This window comes from Passer domesticus, chromosome 1, assembly GCF_036417665.1.
Source record: "Passer domesticus isolate bPasDom1 chromosome 1, bPasDom1.hap1, whole genome shotgun sequence".
NCBI lineage: Eukaryota > Metazoa > Chordata > Aves > Passeriformes > Passeridae > Passer > Passer domesticus.
Genome location: NC_087474.1, coordinates 133,176,451 through 133,194,031, shown reverse-complemented (window position 1 = coordinate 133,194,031; position 17,581 = coordinate 133,176,451). Strand labels below are relative to the sequence as shown.

Sequence of the window (17,581 nt, the reverse complement as noted above, 5' to 3'; positions counted from 1 at the left end):
GAATGAGAACAAAGCAATCAATTCATACCAAATAGACCACTGAATAATCTCCTGGAGAAGACAACTTCAAACCACTATTGATATAGCTGGAAAAGGACTAATGATTTAGATAAGAAAGATGCTTTATGATATTGGCAATCCTTTTGCCCTCTACTTGCCCCCACTACAATCTTTCTAAAACTTTCATCAGGAAAGGAGGTTAAGGAAAGATGGCTTGTAATGCAGTATCAGATACAGTGCACCAAAAACTTCAGCTTCTAATCACATTTCATTTTTAATAGTCATCTCCCAGGTTATTTATTTTTCAGACAGCAGCTTAAGTTATTTAAACAACTTTGTGAGCAATTTCCTTTACCCCATTTCTTCAGATATTTGCAGTAATTTCATAGGTGCTACCTCTTTACATTATTTTCTAGTTCATCACTTTTACTATCATCTTGACTCAGAGCTCATTTCTTTGATGTACAATAATTTGTTGTGAGAGCACAGGATATCAAAGGACAGAAAGATCTTCATCATCTAATGTGCAGCATGATCTACAAGTCAGAAAGAAATAGTAAGGTTATTATTTATGCCTCCTCTCAACCATCTCTCTTGCACAATAGTCAGATTGCTACATTCAAATTACAGCACAAAATTCATATCACACCAAAGAAGCTCCATTTAATACCAGGCAAGGAGCCTTGTGGTGTAAAATTCTGTAGTCTACATTGCAGAGAGTAAGAAAAGGCCAGCTCCCTTTGTCCCAAATTGTTCACAGCTCTTTAGATTAACCTACAACACCACCCAGAACACAGCATTCAGGTCCTATATGTAACATTTCTTCTTCTTTTTTTTTTTTCCCCTCTGGTTTATTTTTGTTCTTTCCTATTTCACTTGTTCTTTTTGGTGGAAATCTGTTTTAGCCAATCAAGACAGAGCCTCTTTTTATTTCACTGTCAGTCCATGCCCAGAAAGGTAGTTGATGCAGGTTAGCCTGGGTTTTGGGCTGCATGCAGCAATGGTATAATGTACCTGTCATTCTAATTCATGAAGCTGAAAGATAAAAATCAGCATCAACAATAAAAAGTGCAACATCAGCTTTTGCTGTTCTCTTCCCTTTTGTGTCTATTTGTCTTGTTTGGTTCCCAGCAAAATGATATCAGAGCATAAACTTAGGGAAAACAACATCTTGAATCCATTCCAAGTATATTTTCTTTTTTCAAAACAAGACATTTGATAAAGTCTGTAATTCTACCTATAACATAGTTTAACTAGAAGAATTCCCTTTTAAAACCTTTTTCTATACAAAGGAAAACAATTAGGGGATGCTGATTAAATGAAAACTTCTTACTTTTTATTGTATTACATATTTTTACAGATTTTGTTTTAAAATGTAGCTTTAAAAACCCCACTTAAATTATACCTCAAATTTTCCAACTACTTTTCTTCTTTATTTTCCATATGTTTATTAAAAGATCAAAACAATCTGCAGTGCCAATTGTGGACCTAATAAGCCAAGGCCTTCATGCTGAAATTTCACTATCATACAGTAAGTCAGAATAACATGAGACCATTTAGGAACACCTACCAAAGTAATACCATCAAAAATAAGAGTTTTTTTTTTTCAATTATGAAAAATTGAAATTTTCAATTTTTGAAAATGCATGCTATGCATTTGTGGGGATGTGGGTAATAATGACTGTAGTGGTGAAAGACAATATTGATTTCTGATTAAAACCTGACCATTCTAATATTGGCTTTGTCTCCTTTGAAATACCTGTGACAGTTCTGACAGCAAATCTCCATCTAACATTGCTTACCTTTCTTACATCCTCCCTTGTTTTTTGCCACCTTACCCTACACTTGCAACACCAGCCATTCCCATTACATTCACCCACAGCAATGTTTTCATTCACAAGGCATCCTAATGACTGCCTTCCGCATGAGCACATAAAGGATATTATTCACTCATACAATTGTCTCATTTTTATGGCCCCCAGGGCAGAAGCCCAGCGGGGAGGCCGGTTGTCCAGGATAGCTCACGGAGGGTCCAGGATCGCCCAGCGGGGGTTCAGGCAGCCCAGGCAGCTATAGTGATTTGCAGCTCAGCTCTTTAGTGATTTCAGCTCTTTTAGCATGCCTGGGGCCGTCACCCTGGGTATAGCCGCAGCAGACGCAGAGAGAGAGAGAGCAGCGCTGTGTGGATTCCGCAGGGTTCCTTTATTGGGGTCTCCGCGAAGGGTCCAGGGACAGCTCTCCTCTGCCGAACCGGGCAGGGCTAGGGGTTTTTATACCTTATAGGGGGATTGAAAACTGTCCAATAGTAAGGGTCAGGGGAAAAAGTGGCCTATGAGTCTACAGAGAGATAACAGGGTCCGAAGGCGGAAGAGAGGGGCTTCTAAAATCCTTAGTCATGCTGACTTTGGTATTTCCTAGCTCAGGCTTCTGTTCGCCAGGGCCTTGCAGGCCTTGTGCCTGCTACAACTCCACTTTCTGTATTTAGAAAAAAGGCGTTCCCTATGGTTCTCTTAAAACAGTGGACAAGGCATGAGAACATAAGTAACACGATGACAATTACAAGAAAAATCCACAACATTCCCTTAACCAAAGATGCAACCCATCCCGTTAATCCCCATTGACCGAAGAGGTCATTGACCCAGTCTGGGGTCTGTTCTACTTTTAAGTCCTTCACAAGTCCCTTCAGTTTCTGGATGTTGGCGTGGATGGATTCCGAGCGTGAAGAGAGATTGAAGCAGCACATCCCTTCGAAGTCCTCGCAGCCATGTCCGTGGGCAAGCAGCAGGAAGTCAATCGCTGCTCGATTTTGGAGTGAGGCGTGTCTTGTGGTTTCTTCTTCCTTTAAGAGATCGCTCAGGGCAGCAGAAGTAGCGTTAGCTTGCTTACTGAGCCAGCACCCAAGGTGATTTATGTCACCCAGGGCCTTAGCTGCAGCTACCCATGGTAGGAATATAGAGACCGCTATCTTTTTAGGTTTGTTCCAATCGTATAATTTGGGATCGCAATTTTCATCAAATGCTGTGTAGGACCTTTTGTGGCGTTTTAACTCGCTCTCTTTTTTCCAATTGTGCAACAAGGTGATATTTGGAGTAAGGGTGGAAAGTTTTCCTAGGGTACAGGGACCTCCCTGGAGTCGTGAGGGGATTCCAGCCCATACTCTGTCACCACAGATGAGAAACGTTCCCTTGGGTAGAATTTTGGGATGGAGAGAGGACACAGAGATCACACGAGCAGTGTAATTACACCAATCGTGAGGGTTGTAGGCTTTGTTAATTGGTGATATGTCTTTTCGGTATGTGTTTTTGTTCAGATCAATTTCAGGCAAATTATTCTTTGGACGTCTAAAGTAAAATTTGACACAGAAGGTGGCCTTAGAGGACCCCAACAGATCCAATTCTTGAGGTTCCTCAAGAGCATTGGGCAGTATTTTTGTCCACTCGTCCCAAGTTTCTACCTGGTGGGGTCTCTTACCTGTGGTGCGGAGAAGCTCTGAATTATAGGCGGGCCAATCATCGGCTACAAAAGGAATTCCTACTAGACATGTGGAAAGTGGGTTATCAATGCTCCCCATGGATAAGCACATGTTATCCTGTTTTAATGTTCTTGCTAAGGTTACCCAGACATTATGGCTCGGCTGTGGGCCGATCCAACCGACGGCACATGGCACGGTGAGGAACATCCAGGCAGCAGTGAGGACAGCGCCAACGGAGATATTTTTCATCTTTGGGCAGGAATGGGGCTTCTGATAGGGAATATAAGCAAAACTTGTTATTTTTATGGTAGGAGGGGAGGGTTAGGGTTCCTTTCTTGTTCCTTTCCTCTGTTCCTCCCACCTCCCCCCTTTATTTTTAGTTTTTTACTGTTTTTTTTTTTTTTTTGTTTGTTTTTTCTATGGTACTAAGGGTGGGGGAGTGGGTAAAAGGTTAGAGGCTTTTGGTAAGGGTTGATAAAAGGGACAGTAGGGTTTTTAGGGTAAAAAGGGTAATAACATCTAATTCAGAGAACAGTTTTGTTTTCAGGCTGTGCCTGGCCTAGGGCTTGATGCCACAGAATGTTGTTCAGCTTTCTGGTTTGTCTGCTGCTGTGTGATGGGACAGTCGTCTCCTCCACTTGTGGACGTTTGGCGACGTCTTCGTCTCCAGGCCGAGCTGGTCTGGTTTTGAGGAGGTCTCGTGTTTGACTCAGGAGGATTCTTGTCACTGCTTGTGGAAGTGGTATTTGCAGTGCCTAGGTATGGTTTTATGTTTTTCCCTGGGTACCATCTTGGACCAGATGGTAGCAGAACACACGCGTATCCTCTTCCCCACGTGATGAGTTCGAAAGGTCCAGAGACTTTATGTGTTTCTGGGTCCTTCACCAGCACAGGTGGTTTCTCTGTGAGCTTTGCTTGGGTGGTATTTGCAAAGTGGCGAAGTATTGGTGGATCAGGCTCTGAGGTTGTACAGTTCAGGAAGTTGATGACATAGAGAGCCTTGCAAAGTCTTTCAACTGGAGAGGTGATTTTTGTTCCTCTCTGTTGCTGATTGAGGACTCTTTTGAGAGTTTGGTGTGTCCTTTCCACGATGGATTGTCCTGTGGGGTTTGCAGGTATACCTGTCTTGTGTTGTATTCCCCACTCACTGAAGAACTCTTTTAACTTACGAGAGGTATAGGCAGGTCCATTGTCTGTTTTGATCTCCTTTGGTACTCCCAGGGTTGCAAATGCGAGGAGAAAATGTTTTATGGTGTGCTGCGCAGTTTCTCCTGTATGTGTTGATGCAAATACTGCTCCTGAGAATGTATCAACCGATACATGCACGTACTTTGACCTTCCAAAAGGTGCAAAGTGGGTTACATCTGTCTGCCACAGCTGGCAGCTGTTTAAACCTCGGGGATTGACTCCTGTTCCCATAGATGGTATTTGGTAGTTTTGACAGTTTGGGCATGTGGCAACAATAGCTTTTGCCTGATCTTTTGAAAGCTTGAACATTCTGATAAGGGCAGGCACATTTTGATGAAAAAATGAGTGTGACAACTTTGCCTGGGCAAAGATGTTAGGGACATTAGCAGTCTCTATTGCCATGGCTAAGGTGTCTGCTTTCCTGTTCCCTTCTGCAATGAAACCTGGGAGGTCAGTGTGTGACCTCACATGCATTATATAGTAAGGTTGTTTTCTGTGGGAAATTAAACGTGTTAATGTAGAAATCAATTGGTATAACTTTGGATTGGAAACCTCTTTGAGAAGAGCATGTTCTGCTCTCATAGCTATACCAGCAACATAAGCTGAATCTGTGACCAGATTAAAAGGTTCGTCTTTGAATTTCTCAAAGGCTCTGACAACAGCTGCTAACTCCGCAATCTGTGGAGATCCCTCCACTATTTTTATGTCAGATTCCCAATTTTGGGTTTTAGGGTCCCTCCATGTCATTACCGACTTGTGGGATGACCCTGAGCCATCTGTAAAGACGGTTAGAGCTTTGAGAGGTGTCCTACTTTGGACTAATTTTGGAGTCAGATGAAATGTCACATCACGATTAAAAAGCTTATGTTTTGGGATATGCACTGAAATTTGGCCTGTATAGCTATCTAAGGCATACTGGAGACTCTCATTGGTCTGGAGCAAATGTTCCAGGTCCCCAGTGGTCATTGGCAAATATATGCATGTGAACTCACACCCTGCAAGGGAACGGAGGCGAGTTCTAGCCTTTTTTATTAAATGTGCCATAATTTCTTGGAAGGTGGTAATTGTTTTTGTGGGTTGGTTATTTGTAAAGATCCACTCCAGGATTAGTAAAGGGTCTCGAAGTTGAGTGTCCCATTGGAAAATCAGTCCATAGAACCTAGGTGCTTTTCCCAGAATGACGAACTGGAAAGGCAGGCTGGGCTCAAAGCGATGGGCTTTGCGTGAAGACAGGGCTTCTTGGACCTTGGTGATGGCATCTCGGGCCTCTGGTGTTAGAGTGCATGGAGAGTCCAGATTCTCCTTGCCCCGAAGAAGGCTGAACAGTGGAGCGAGGTCCTCTGTTGTAATTCCTAGCAGTGGACGTACCCAGTTGATGGATCCGCACAGACTGTGTAAGTCTCTCAGGGTTTTTGGGTCGTCTCGGATGGCGAGCTGCTGGGGTACGATGGTCCGTTCCCGGATCTGGAGTCCAAGGTAAGTCCATGGGTTGGTGTACTGTATTTTGTCCTCACGGATCTCAAATCCTGCCTTTTCTATGGTTTCAATAGTCCTTTTAACCGCTTTGTCCAAGTACGTTTTTTCTGGTGCACAGACCAGGATATCGTCCATATAGTGATGGATGATCGCACCTGGGAATAGGTTCCGAACAGGAGACAGGATGTGAGCAACATACCACTGGCATATACTTGGACTGCACTTTAGTCCTTGAGGTAGAAAACGCCAGTGATATCTCTTGAGTGGAGCCTCTCTGTTAAGAGAGGGAACGGAGAAGGCAAACCGTGGAGCGTCCTGGGGATGCAGCGGGATGCTGAAGAAACAGTCTTTAATATCAATGATAGCAAGTGTCCAGTCTCTAGGCAGCATCGATGGTGAGGGCAGGCCAGGCTGAAGGGGACCCATGTCCTCGATGACCTCGTTGATTTTTCGAAGATCGTGGAGGAGCCTCCACCTGTCCGTCCCAGGCTTTTGTAGTACGAAGACTGGAGAATTCCAAGGGCTGGTGGTCTCTACGATGTGGCCTTTGGCGAGCTGTTCATCCACAAGGGCATGTAGTGCGCGCAGTTTGACTTTAGAGAGGGGCCACTGCTCGATCCAGATCGGGTCATGGCATTTCCAGGTGAGACGAGGAGTGTCTGGCAGTGCGCGCTCCTCAGTGGCCCCAATTAGAAATCCGGACTGGGAATACGTAGGGAGGCTCCCCACTGACATAAAATGTCCCGTCCATACAAGGTGATGGGGGCCCTTACCACAAATGGGCGGATGGTTGCCAACTTGCCTTCAGGCCCTTCGACGAGGATGTTGTTCTTGCTCCGCATGGAAACTGTAGCTCCACCGATCCCTGTGATCATGCCTGCCACAGGTTGTAGCTCCCAGTGTGCTGGCCATTCTGAGCGGGCGATGATGGTCACGTCTGCACCGGTGTCCAGCATCCCTGGTAGGTGGAACTTCTCTCCTCTGCAGGTAAGACCGCACTCGATGACAGGCTTACTCGGTCCCACAACTTGTATCCACATTGCTGTGGGGTTGAGAGGAAGCTGTTCCCTGTGATTCTTAGGGAGTAGAAAGGCCTGTGCAAATGAGGTACCCTTTGGAAGAAAATATGGTAAGTCTGTGCAGTACACCTGGACAAAGATTTCTTGTCCCGGGTGCACTGTTTGTACTTCTGGAACAACAAATATTTCCTTTGGGGTATGGAGAGAATCACCTAGAATTAGGATGTTAGAAGGACCTCCTTTTGGCCCACGTTTGCCTGTGGGAACACGATAAACATTGTTATTTTTAAAGTCAATGGACAGTGCAGTTACCAGCTGACGGCGCGTTCCCTTTGGTATTGCTCCGTGTGTTGGATCCTCCTCATGTGGTCTGGAATCTCCTGGGATGGTGCGTGACTGGGTCTGGATGGCCTTTGATTTGGTGTCCTTGCGTGGGGCCCCACCACGCTCCGATGGAAGTTTCCCGGACGCGGCTGATAGTACTGCTGATTCTGGGGCCTTTGGTGGAAATTGCGAGGGTACCTGGGAGGTGACCTCTCTGGACAGTCCTTTATAAAATGTCCAAAATCTCCGCAGTGGTAGCAGCGGACCTGATCTTTAGAAGCTATTACTGCATATGCACTAGAAACTCCTTCTGCAACACCCTTAGTAACTGCTTGGGCCACTGTGTCTTCAGTGGACAGGTGGCGTGTGCAGCTTTCCAGCATTTGCTCTATGGTAGGTTCTATGTCCATGGGTAAGGCTCTCAGAATTGTTTTACATTTTTCATTCGCATTACTCATGGCAAGTTTACACAACAGTTCTTTTCTTGCCTCTGTGCTCTCTATCTGTTTTTCCAGAGCATCCTTAATTCTATCCACAAATTTGATAAAGCTTTCATCTATTCCTTGTTTGATAGTAGAAAAATATTGGGTGGGGGTAGAATCATCTGGGGTGAGAAATAAAGAGGTTTTTGCTGCTATAGCCACGTCTTGTAATGTTGCCTTAGGTAAAGTATCAGCTTGGTCAGAGGGTTTCTGCAAATCCCCTTCACCAGCCAGCTGTTCGAGTGTAAAATTTGGCTTATCAGCATCTGCAGCATAGTTATCTGATAATGTTTTTAATTGCTTTTTCCAATGCCTTTCCCAAAGCATGTACTCGGCGGGAGAAAGGAGGCACTGGGCAATATTTTTAATATCGTGGGGTACCAGAACATGTGCTGAGAACGTAGCTTCTAGGAAATTTCTAAAAATATGTGAACTTCTACCATGTTCTGTGGCTGTATTTCTTAATTGCACAAGTTCTTTATTTGTAATAGGTTCCCATGTCTTTCTATTAGTGGCACCTCCTTTTTTCCCCTTCTTATATTCTACTGGAAAGGCAGTAATTCTCTGAGCTAATTGCCAGTCCCCTGCCTGTGTGGCTTCCATTTTTATTTTTGCCCAAGGATCAACATATTCTATTTCCAAATCAGAATCGCTGTCACTGCTGTCATCAGATGACGAGAAGTGAGAGCTATCAGGTCGTGCCTTATGTTTCTTATGGCTGGCTGGAGCTGCATTTGGCAGAGGTGCATGTGGCTGGGCAGGGTATAAGGCAGCACATGGCAGGACGTGGCTACACGTGGCACATGGCGGGGTGGCCGGGCAATGCGTGATACAGCAGGCACAGGACTGGGGGGCGTGGGGAGGGGGGGCAGAACTGAGGGAAGTCTGGGGGGTCCCGACCGGGGGCTGCGGAGCGTGGGTATGGGGTTGCGCAGCGAGGGTATGGGGGCAGGGGGTATGCGGGATGTAGGAGGCGGCGGGACTGAGGGAGGGTGCGGCGGGCACGATTCCGGCGGCAGGCAAAGGCGCGGTGGTGGGGGGGGGCGCGGGTACGCAGGCAGGCTGGTCCCGTGCCGCAGCAGGGACGGTGCCGGGGGCAGGGAAAGACGCGATGGTAGCGGGGGGGGCGAGGGCGGGAGGGGGGGCGGACGCGGCAGGGAGAGGAGGGACGGCAAGGGGGGTGGGGGTGGCCCCAGTAGGGTCGGGGGGAGCAGGGGGAGGGGTGGGGTTTGGGTCAGTCCCGGCGGGAACTGGCGCAGATGCTCTCGGAGATAACACAGAGCAAGGAGGCGCGCAGGATGTGGCTCCCGAGGGGAAGGCGGGGGGGAAGAGGGGGTGGGCAGGGGCCGTGGGCGCCCTGGGGTCGGGTGGTTGCGGCGCAGATGGCGGGACCCTAGGACCCAGCGGAGTGCTGGATTCCAGGGTGGAGGGGCTGTTATCTCCTCCATTAGCATTTGAAATAGGCGCTTCTGTTAAGTGAGATAAGAACTTTTCGTTTCGTTCGACAGAAGTTAGCCCTGCAGTTAAAGTCTTTTTGTTAGTTTTTTCTACAGCTTTAGTTATAGCGTGGAACATAGGTAAAAACCGAGTTACAGAAAAGTCTTGGTTAGTTTGAAACTTATATATCGTGGTCCCAATTGTATCCCAAAAGGAGTCTAAGGTAATAGTCTGTGTATTAGTATCTGGGAAGTGGCAGAGAATCCATTTTATAAAACGTTTCAGGTTAGCTTTTGAAAGGTTACCTTTAGAAAAAGAAAAGTTGTTAGAAGATAGGATTTCTAGGATTAGGGAATATAAATCTCTCTCGTTCTGGGATCGTTTCAACGTACTAAGCTTTGATCCCATGTTTCAGTTCCCACCAGCAGAAAAAAGAGAAAAAAAAAGAAAAAACCCCAAAAAAAAAAGGACCCAAGGAAAAAATATTTTTTGCGCGCAAGAGAGGCTGTGTTAAACTTACACTTTTCAGCCTGTTGTGGGTCAAAGTTCTGCTGGGGGTCGTCTGCTCGTCAGCCTCCGCGAACACTCGCGTGCCCAGGTGTCGTTGTTGCGGGTTGGCTGACGTCCTGTCCAGAAGAGTCCTTCTAAAACGAAGAGCTTCTCCTTCCAGGATCTCTGGCGAGCGGAGGCAGTGACAATTTCACGAAGAAGTGCTGCTCCTCTGAAATGCCAGGTCCGGCATTCAGTTCCGCGGCCAGGCTATCACGGCGGTTCAGATGTTGGCCCAGGGGCCCCCCGCTGTTCGGGCGTCGGCTATGTTCGGAGCGCCAGCTATGGCCCCCAGGGCAGAAGCCCAGCGGGGAGGCCGGTTGTCCAGGATAGCTCACGGAGGGTCCAGGATCGCCCAGCGGGGGTTCAGGCAGCCCAGGCAGCTATAGTGATTTGCAGCTCAGCTCTTTAGTGATTTCAGCTCTTTTAGCATGCCTGGGGCCGTCACCCTGGGTATAGCCGCAGCAGACGCAGAGAGAGAGAGAGCAGCGCTGTGTGGATTCCGCAGGGTTCCTTTATTGGGGTCTCCGCGAAGGGTCCAGGGACAGCTCTCCTCTGCCGAACCGGGCAGGGCTAGGGGTTTTTATACCTTATAGGGGGATTGAAAACTGTCCAATAGTAAGGGTCAGGGGAAAAAGTGGCCTATGAGTCTACAGAGAGATAACAGGGTCCGAAGGCGGAAGAGAGGGGCTTCTAAAATCCTTAGTCATGCTGACTTTGGTATTTCCTAGCTCAGGCTTCTGTTCGCCAGGGCCTTGCAGGCCTTGTGCCTGCTACACATTTTCCCCTTCATTTAAAATTATTGAGTTTTGGGGAATGCTGCAATATGCCAGTAATCAGTTGTGTCTATGTTCCCAGGTGAAACTACCACTACTTCCTCTCAAACGTGGTACCCATGGCTCTTCTCCCCAGTCTTGGTGTGAGACCTGGCTGTATCCGACCAGCAAGCTGGGACCATCCCAACTTCTGCTTCCCTCCCATACTCTTACACTCACTGGGACATTAGGCATGTGGGCAGTTCAGAAGGAAGGTATTGGCATTCCAGACCTGGAACCATGTCCAGATGACAGCAAGAAAAGTGCAGAAAACACTGAAGGCAGCCCTGCCTCAGTTTCTGTGATTGGAGGTTTCCTACCATTACTCCTCGGTGAGACTTGACACAGCTGAGATCTGCTAAGGCATTCCCTCCAGAGCTCCTCTCTCCTAAGAAAAGTCTGCTCCATGTAATCATCCATCATAAATAACTACTGTCTCATAATAAATCCTATGTCAAGGCCTCAGGTAAGTAACCAATTGATCTTCCTGTGATAACCCTTGCTCTCTCTTATCAACTTGTCTGAAACATTTTTTATCATCACTTGTTTCTTCCTGTTCAATATAAAGTTACAAATCCATCGAGATTGTGGAAAATAATCATGTTTTTCAATGTCTCTGCAAATGGTTAGCACACCTGTGTGCTCTGCAAGATAGGAAGAACAATAACCACTAAACAGTAGCCTCCACCCCTAGAATAGCCTGCAAATGTTAATGCTTAATTAACACGTCGGTGTGCAACATATCCTTTCATTGCAATTCACAAAGAAAAGTAGAAATAGAGAGACCAAAAGGCTAAATAAACAGAAAACAATACAAAGTAAAGTTCTTCTGAATATGAGATTTTGTTCTTCTTCAAAGCCAGAAGTCCAAATTATCTACAGGGTTTTTACCATAAATTAAGTACACTATTTTATAATATTCATCTAAAACTAACTCCATATTGCTACTTCACAAGAAAAAGATAATAGTATGATTCTATCCAACTTTATATGTGTGGATGTCAGGTATAGCAGTATTATTTCAAACTCTACTTCTAACACAGAAGGTAAAGCTGCTAGAATTTTGGCTAGCTGAACAGAATTTGAGCACAATGCAGAAGCTTACTTAAGTGTGGCAGTACTGAACATTGCCACCCTGGCACTTACTGAAGCACAGGGTGTGCTCATTTCCATATCAATGCGACACATGTTTCTCCCAGACAAAGCTGTTTCACACCACTGCAGCTATTTGAACTTTGGAAATAAATGGAAAGGTTTCTGTGTTATTGTTAAAAAACAATGCAACTTATATCCTTTGTGCACAGGATACAGTTAAAGAACGCTCTCCTTTGTAGGGCTGTATTAGTGATTTTGGGTAAAAGCAACGCATTGTAACAGAGTTGTGCAGGAAGGACAAGCATCACTTTAAATTCAGAACACAGAGTTGCACAAGTAATAGTGATGCCTTTCAGATTTAGAAGATTATATTCACGGCAACTTTGCTAGTTTGCTGAATGAGCCTATAGCAAAACCTGGGAATCGACAATAAAGTGAAATTTAAGTGATTTGTCCAAGGTCACAGAGAAACACTGGAAACAATTAACAGTCTTTCCCACTTGTGTGCCCATTCGTGTTTTAACAAGACCAAGTTTCCTCTCTTTACCCCACAGAGAAAGAAATACTTTTCAGACTGTCACAAATCAATACTAAAATACACTGTATTATACAAAACAGTAAGCTGGAGAGCATTAGGAAAGAAAAACAAAACCTTCAAGAAAAACTGTATCAAAGGACCAGAAGCCTTGTCACATCACATTAAAACCCAGGGTCCCATTGCATCCAAAAGGGTATTACTGGGAAAGAACCACATCTTCCCTGCAGCGAAAGCAAGAAAATGGTTCAAAGCTGTAAAACCAAGACCATTTAAAATCACTACTTTTAGCTAAGAGCAAACCAACTATTTTTAAACTCGAAGCTTCACAGCCATGTAAAAACTCATTATTGTATATGAAAATGACTCCTCAATCTAAATGCCTGTAATTCATGGCACAATACTTTTATTTGGATTGAAAAGAAAACATGTAGTCTACTAAATTAACAACAATTCCTTATTCTCTGCTCCCTGGGTTTTCCTTACAATGCTCTTTTCACAATGATTACAGGAAAGAAAAAAGAAGGCAAAAAGAACCTTATTCAGAAAAAAAAAAAAAGTGTCAGAAAGTACATTCAAAGATTACTTGTCAACTTGCCACAAGTTGAATTATATTTTATCACGCAACAGCAAATGAGAACAATTTTTTTCCCGTACTCTTTGAAGAGTAGGTGCTTTTAAGAAAACAGAAATAGAAATGGTGCTGGTACCTTTTTGTTCTTCAGCAACAGCAGGATGGAGGGTCTCTAAGCCCACAAAATCACAGAAGGGTTGCTGATGAAAGGACCCTCTCAAAATCGCCTAGACCAGCCCCTGCTTAAAAGAAGGGTGAGCTAGAGCAAGTAGCTCAGGGCTGTGTCCAGTCAGGTTTTAAATATCATCAAACAACTACTTCTCTGGACAATCTATTCCAGTGTTTGATCACCCTAACAATAAAAACATGCTTTTTTATGTTCAGATGGAATTTTCTCTATTTCCATTTGTGCCCTCTGACTTTTCCTGTCACTGGAAGCCACTGCGAAAAGCCCATCTCCAACTTCTTTGCACACTCACATCAGGTATTTCTGCACATGGGCAAGGCATCCTTCAACCTGCTCTTCTCCAGGTTGAGCAATTCCAGCTTTCCATTTGCAGATCAGTGTCTGCCTGAACTTGGCATTGGTGAGGCTGCACCTCAAGTGCTGTGTCCAGTTCTGGGCCCCTCACTTCAAAAAAGACACTGAGGTGCTGAAGTGTGTCCAGCAAAGGGCAGCAAGGCTCATGAAAGGTCTAGAAAATTAGTTTTATGAGAAGAAGCTGAAGCAGCTGTGTTTGTTCAGTCTCAAGAAGGCTCAAGGGGCTCCTCATCGCTCTCTCGGACTCCCTGAAAAGATGTTGTGGTGAGGTGGGGTGAGGGCCAGCCTCCTCTACTATGCCTGGAGTGAGAAGAACAGAGGGAACAACCACAAACTGAGATGGGAGATTCAGATTAGATACTAGAAAAATTTCTTCCACTGTTAAGGTAGGCTGCTCAGGGGAGGAGGAGGAGTCACTATCCCAGGTGCTCAAGAAGTTTCTAGAATTGGTGCTGGATGATCCAGTTTAGTGTTAGGTGGACAGTAGGACTAGATGATCTTGAAGGTCTCTTCTAAAATTGATGGTTCTACGATTCTATTTATCATTATCAGCAGTTGGTGATCATAATTACTTGTGTATTTTAAAGCTGAAGCAAGATACACCCAGCCAGGACAGGGGCCAAAAATACTAATGGTAAGGATGAGAAAGAGGGAAGAAGGAAGGACACAGTTTTCTAAGCATTTTAATAACTGCTACTGGCCAGAAGCAAATGTTATAACTCAGATTATTTTAAAGTTCACATTTATAGTTCATTCGTCTGAAAATTCTGCCCATAACATCCATGAGTTTCTCTACCCAGATGCAATCCCTGAGAGAAATGTTCCTTATAATTCAAAGTAGACCTAGCCTCTGGCTCACAGAAATTTTTTAACTCCTTAGAGACTTCTGCTTTCTTACGTAAGGACTCCCATCTAAGAGAGAAGCACAGCAGGCATACCTGAACAGAAATCTAAGTCCCATTCATAATTCAGTGAATTGCCCAGAATAATACACAACAGCTGAACCCCATATGTGAACCTGTTATTCCACAAAAACCCTATCAAGTCTACCTTTATTCCATGAATGGACCATTCTCATTATTGGAACCAATTTAGGTGTAACAGGATATTATGAGTAAGGTTAATGACAAGCACCAGAAGATACTACAGAGGTGATTACCAGGCCAGGAGTAATCAGTTAGGTGCCATAGAGGCAATCAGTCTCCTACACCTGAAGTCATGGTCGGATCAAGTCTGAAATTCAAAACCTGAGCTAGAAACCATAAAGATCTACAGCTAATAAAAAATGGACTTTGGGAAAGCCTAGTCCTCAGCATTCTACTTTGAACACGGACTGCAGGCTTCCAGGAGCCCACACTGCACAGGCAAGGTGCCCCACAATGATTTCAAAGGAAACCTGAATACAGTCAGCCACAGAGCAGTGAATCACAGAGAGTCAGACCAAACCTGCAAAGAACCAGCCCACAATAGAATCCAAATCCCATCTCTTACCTCTCCCCAAGTCCTTTCTGGATATCTGAAATGGTGCATTACAACCTCCCAAGTACAGGAGGTCTCAAAGGATGTGTGTGAAAAAGGTCATGGCTCTTTAGCTTTTCAAAAACCAAGGTCCTTCTGAACACGTGCTGACATCACACAGGCACAGGAGGTATTAAAACACAACATCCACGCACACTGATACACCCCCTCTGAAGTGGAGGCATTAGAATGACAGGACAACTGCTGAAAGTAGTTACCAGGATCACAACTTAGGATCTGGATGCCCACATGAAATTCCTGCCAGTACAAAGTTCCCAGTTTCGATGCTTAAGTCTACTTTCAAAACATCCAGCTGTACATTTCTAAAATTGTGCAGTTTTTAGAACCTGGAAGGAATTAAAGAATTGCCTTTAGAAGAAGCTCCATCACTTCTAACAGGCTCTACAGCTGAGAGAGAAAACTGGCTGTTTTGTCATAAAACAAATAACATTCTTCAAGTCACAGATTTCACAGTATCCTTACAGAGAAAGGTCCAAATCCCATTGGAATATAATGGAACTGAACACATGCATTCTAAACTACAATGGAATTTAAGTGCCTACATCCAATTGAAATGCAATTTGATTTGAGTACCTAAATCCCATACCTAATTGAAAGTCTACCCTCAGTGTTTCACAGGATCATGGGGGCAGGTGGGACTTTGAAAACCTATCACATTATGACTCAACTAGAAAAAAAGAAGCTGCGTTTAACTCAATAAGATTATCTATCTCACCCTTCTCACCTATAGGATTATTTTCTTCGGTTTTATTCTTTTACAACAGAAGGTGGCATTGCTGAACTACCAGTGTTACCCAATTAGCAGATCCTGCATTCTCCTTCCCAGCAGAGAAAGTGCTGGGAAATTCACGGAGGCTGCATAAAGTTCACTTACATTAATAGGCTTTCCAGATTCTGCAAGCCCTAGCCCCTAAACAAGGTTAAATTAAGCTAGTGAGCCAGCCAGCAGGAGCAAAAATCATGGGTTTTCTTCTGAAGAAAAAAAAAAATCACACAGGATTACAATGGCTGCACAATTTTGATCAGGCCTATAATACATTTACCAATACTTTGGAAAACTAAATAACTAGAAAATCTGGTACCACTATGTGGAGAAAAAAAAAAAAAGGCAGTAACTACTTTCCACTGTTTTACACATTCAGCAACTAGTTTCGTCGTCCTTTCCCCTCGATAAAGGCGAATTGCAGGCTGTTGCCACAGGGTGGCTCATCACCCTGCGATGCGAGTCTCTCTGCTCACACAAGCAGCCGGAGCAAAGCCGCTCTTCCTCCAAGCCGGATTGCCACAGACCGAGCACACAGGACGAACAACTGCAAAGAGAAAACCAGGGAGAGCACAGACCCAATTTTAATTCACCTTAGCCCTGCATAGCTTCTCTCCCGCCAGTGAGCCAGCAATCATTCCTGATGATTTTGCGGGCGGATAGAACCGTGTGACGCCAAGGCAATGAGCCCGCATTCCTCAGCAGCCAAAAATCCCACTGACTTCCTTGGAATGTCCAAATGGCCAAGAAAATTCAGCCTCACGCCTTATTCCTATATTCCTGTTCACTGTGACAAAACAGATCTTGTTCTCTTCAAAGGGTATGGGATAGGAATCCTGTTCACTCGAGATGCCATTATGAAAACTGACCTCGCTATCACCTCCGGGCTGGTAAAAATTTTGTGTTCACCTCTGCAATAAAATAATGTCACAAACTGTTAGGAAAGCAGACTAGCAAGCTGAAAAATATGCACTTTGAACTATCAAATGATTCTAGATGTGAAAAAAAAACCACTTCCTATTTTTAAAAATGAGTTTCATATAGGTAGGAAACTCTATAAGTAAGTTAAATAAATTCAAACATTCAAACATGAACATGTAACTAAATTATTGTAATGATCAAACATGATTAACTACTATAAAAAAAGTGAACAAGTGGAAATTAGAATTCTCTTGTTTCTAACTTTTTTTCTTTCTACTGCTCTACATTAAGGAATAATTTCATCCCAAGTAAGACAAAGTTTAAAGTTATTATATACTTAGCATATTTGGTTTGGTAGTGCAGTTTTCAAAATGTAATTTAATCAATTTCCTCAGATTTAATATGGCATTTTAAAAACTAGTACATTGTATCTTCCTAATACTACATACTTAGAATTGGATCCAAAAAAGTTCCCCATTGCATGGCTTCTGAACTATTCATTCACAAATGCTTTTTGAATGAATTAGTTCTACTCATGATGAATACGAGCTACCCTGCCAAATCTGAGGCTATTTCTTGAAAGACTAGCATCCAGAATAACCAGTGAGTTCAAAATTAATTCCAGATGGCCCAGTGTGGTGCTGAAATAACATGACAGAACAGGGGAAAAAAAAAAACATATATATCACTGAGCACAGAAAAAAAGATTCCCTAGCTTTGCAAGAATATAATCTCAAGGAAAGAATGACACTCCGGTGGTAACATCAGCCCCCCGGGCAGTGTTTACTGACACGGGCAATGCTCCAGGCGCAGCCCGGATCACCTCACAGCTCCTGTACCCTGCTTGTGTG

General features: G+C 44.3%; 1 long non-coding RNA gene across 1 annotated transcript; it reads right to left on the bottom strand.

The window, feature by feature from the left end:
- Positions 1-255: 255 nt before the first annotated feature.
- Positions 256-1,964, bottom strand: LOC135281483 (uncharacterized). The gene is made up of 2 exons (XR_010348104.1): positions 1,803-1,964; positions 256-536 (listed from the first exon to the last, which is right to left on the bottom strand). It is a non-coding gene; the product is annotated as an uncharacterized LOC135281483 (long non-coding RNA).
- Between the last annotated feature and the right edge of the window lie 15,617 nt (positions 1,965-17,581).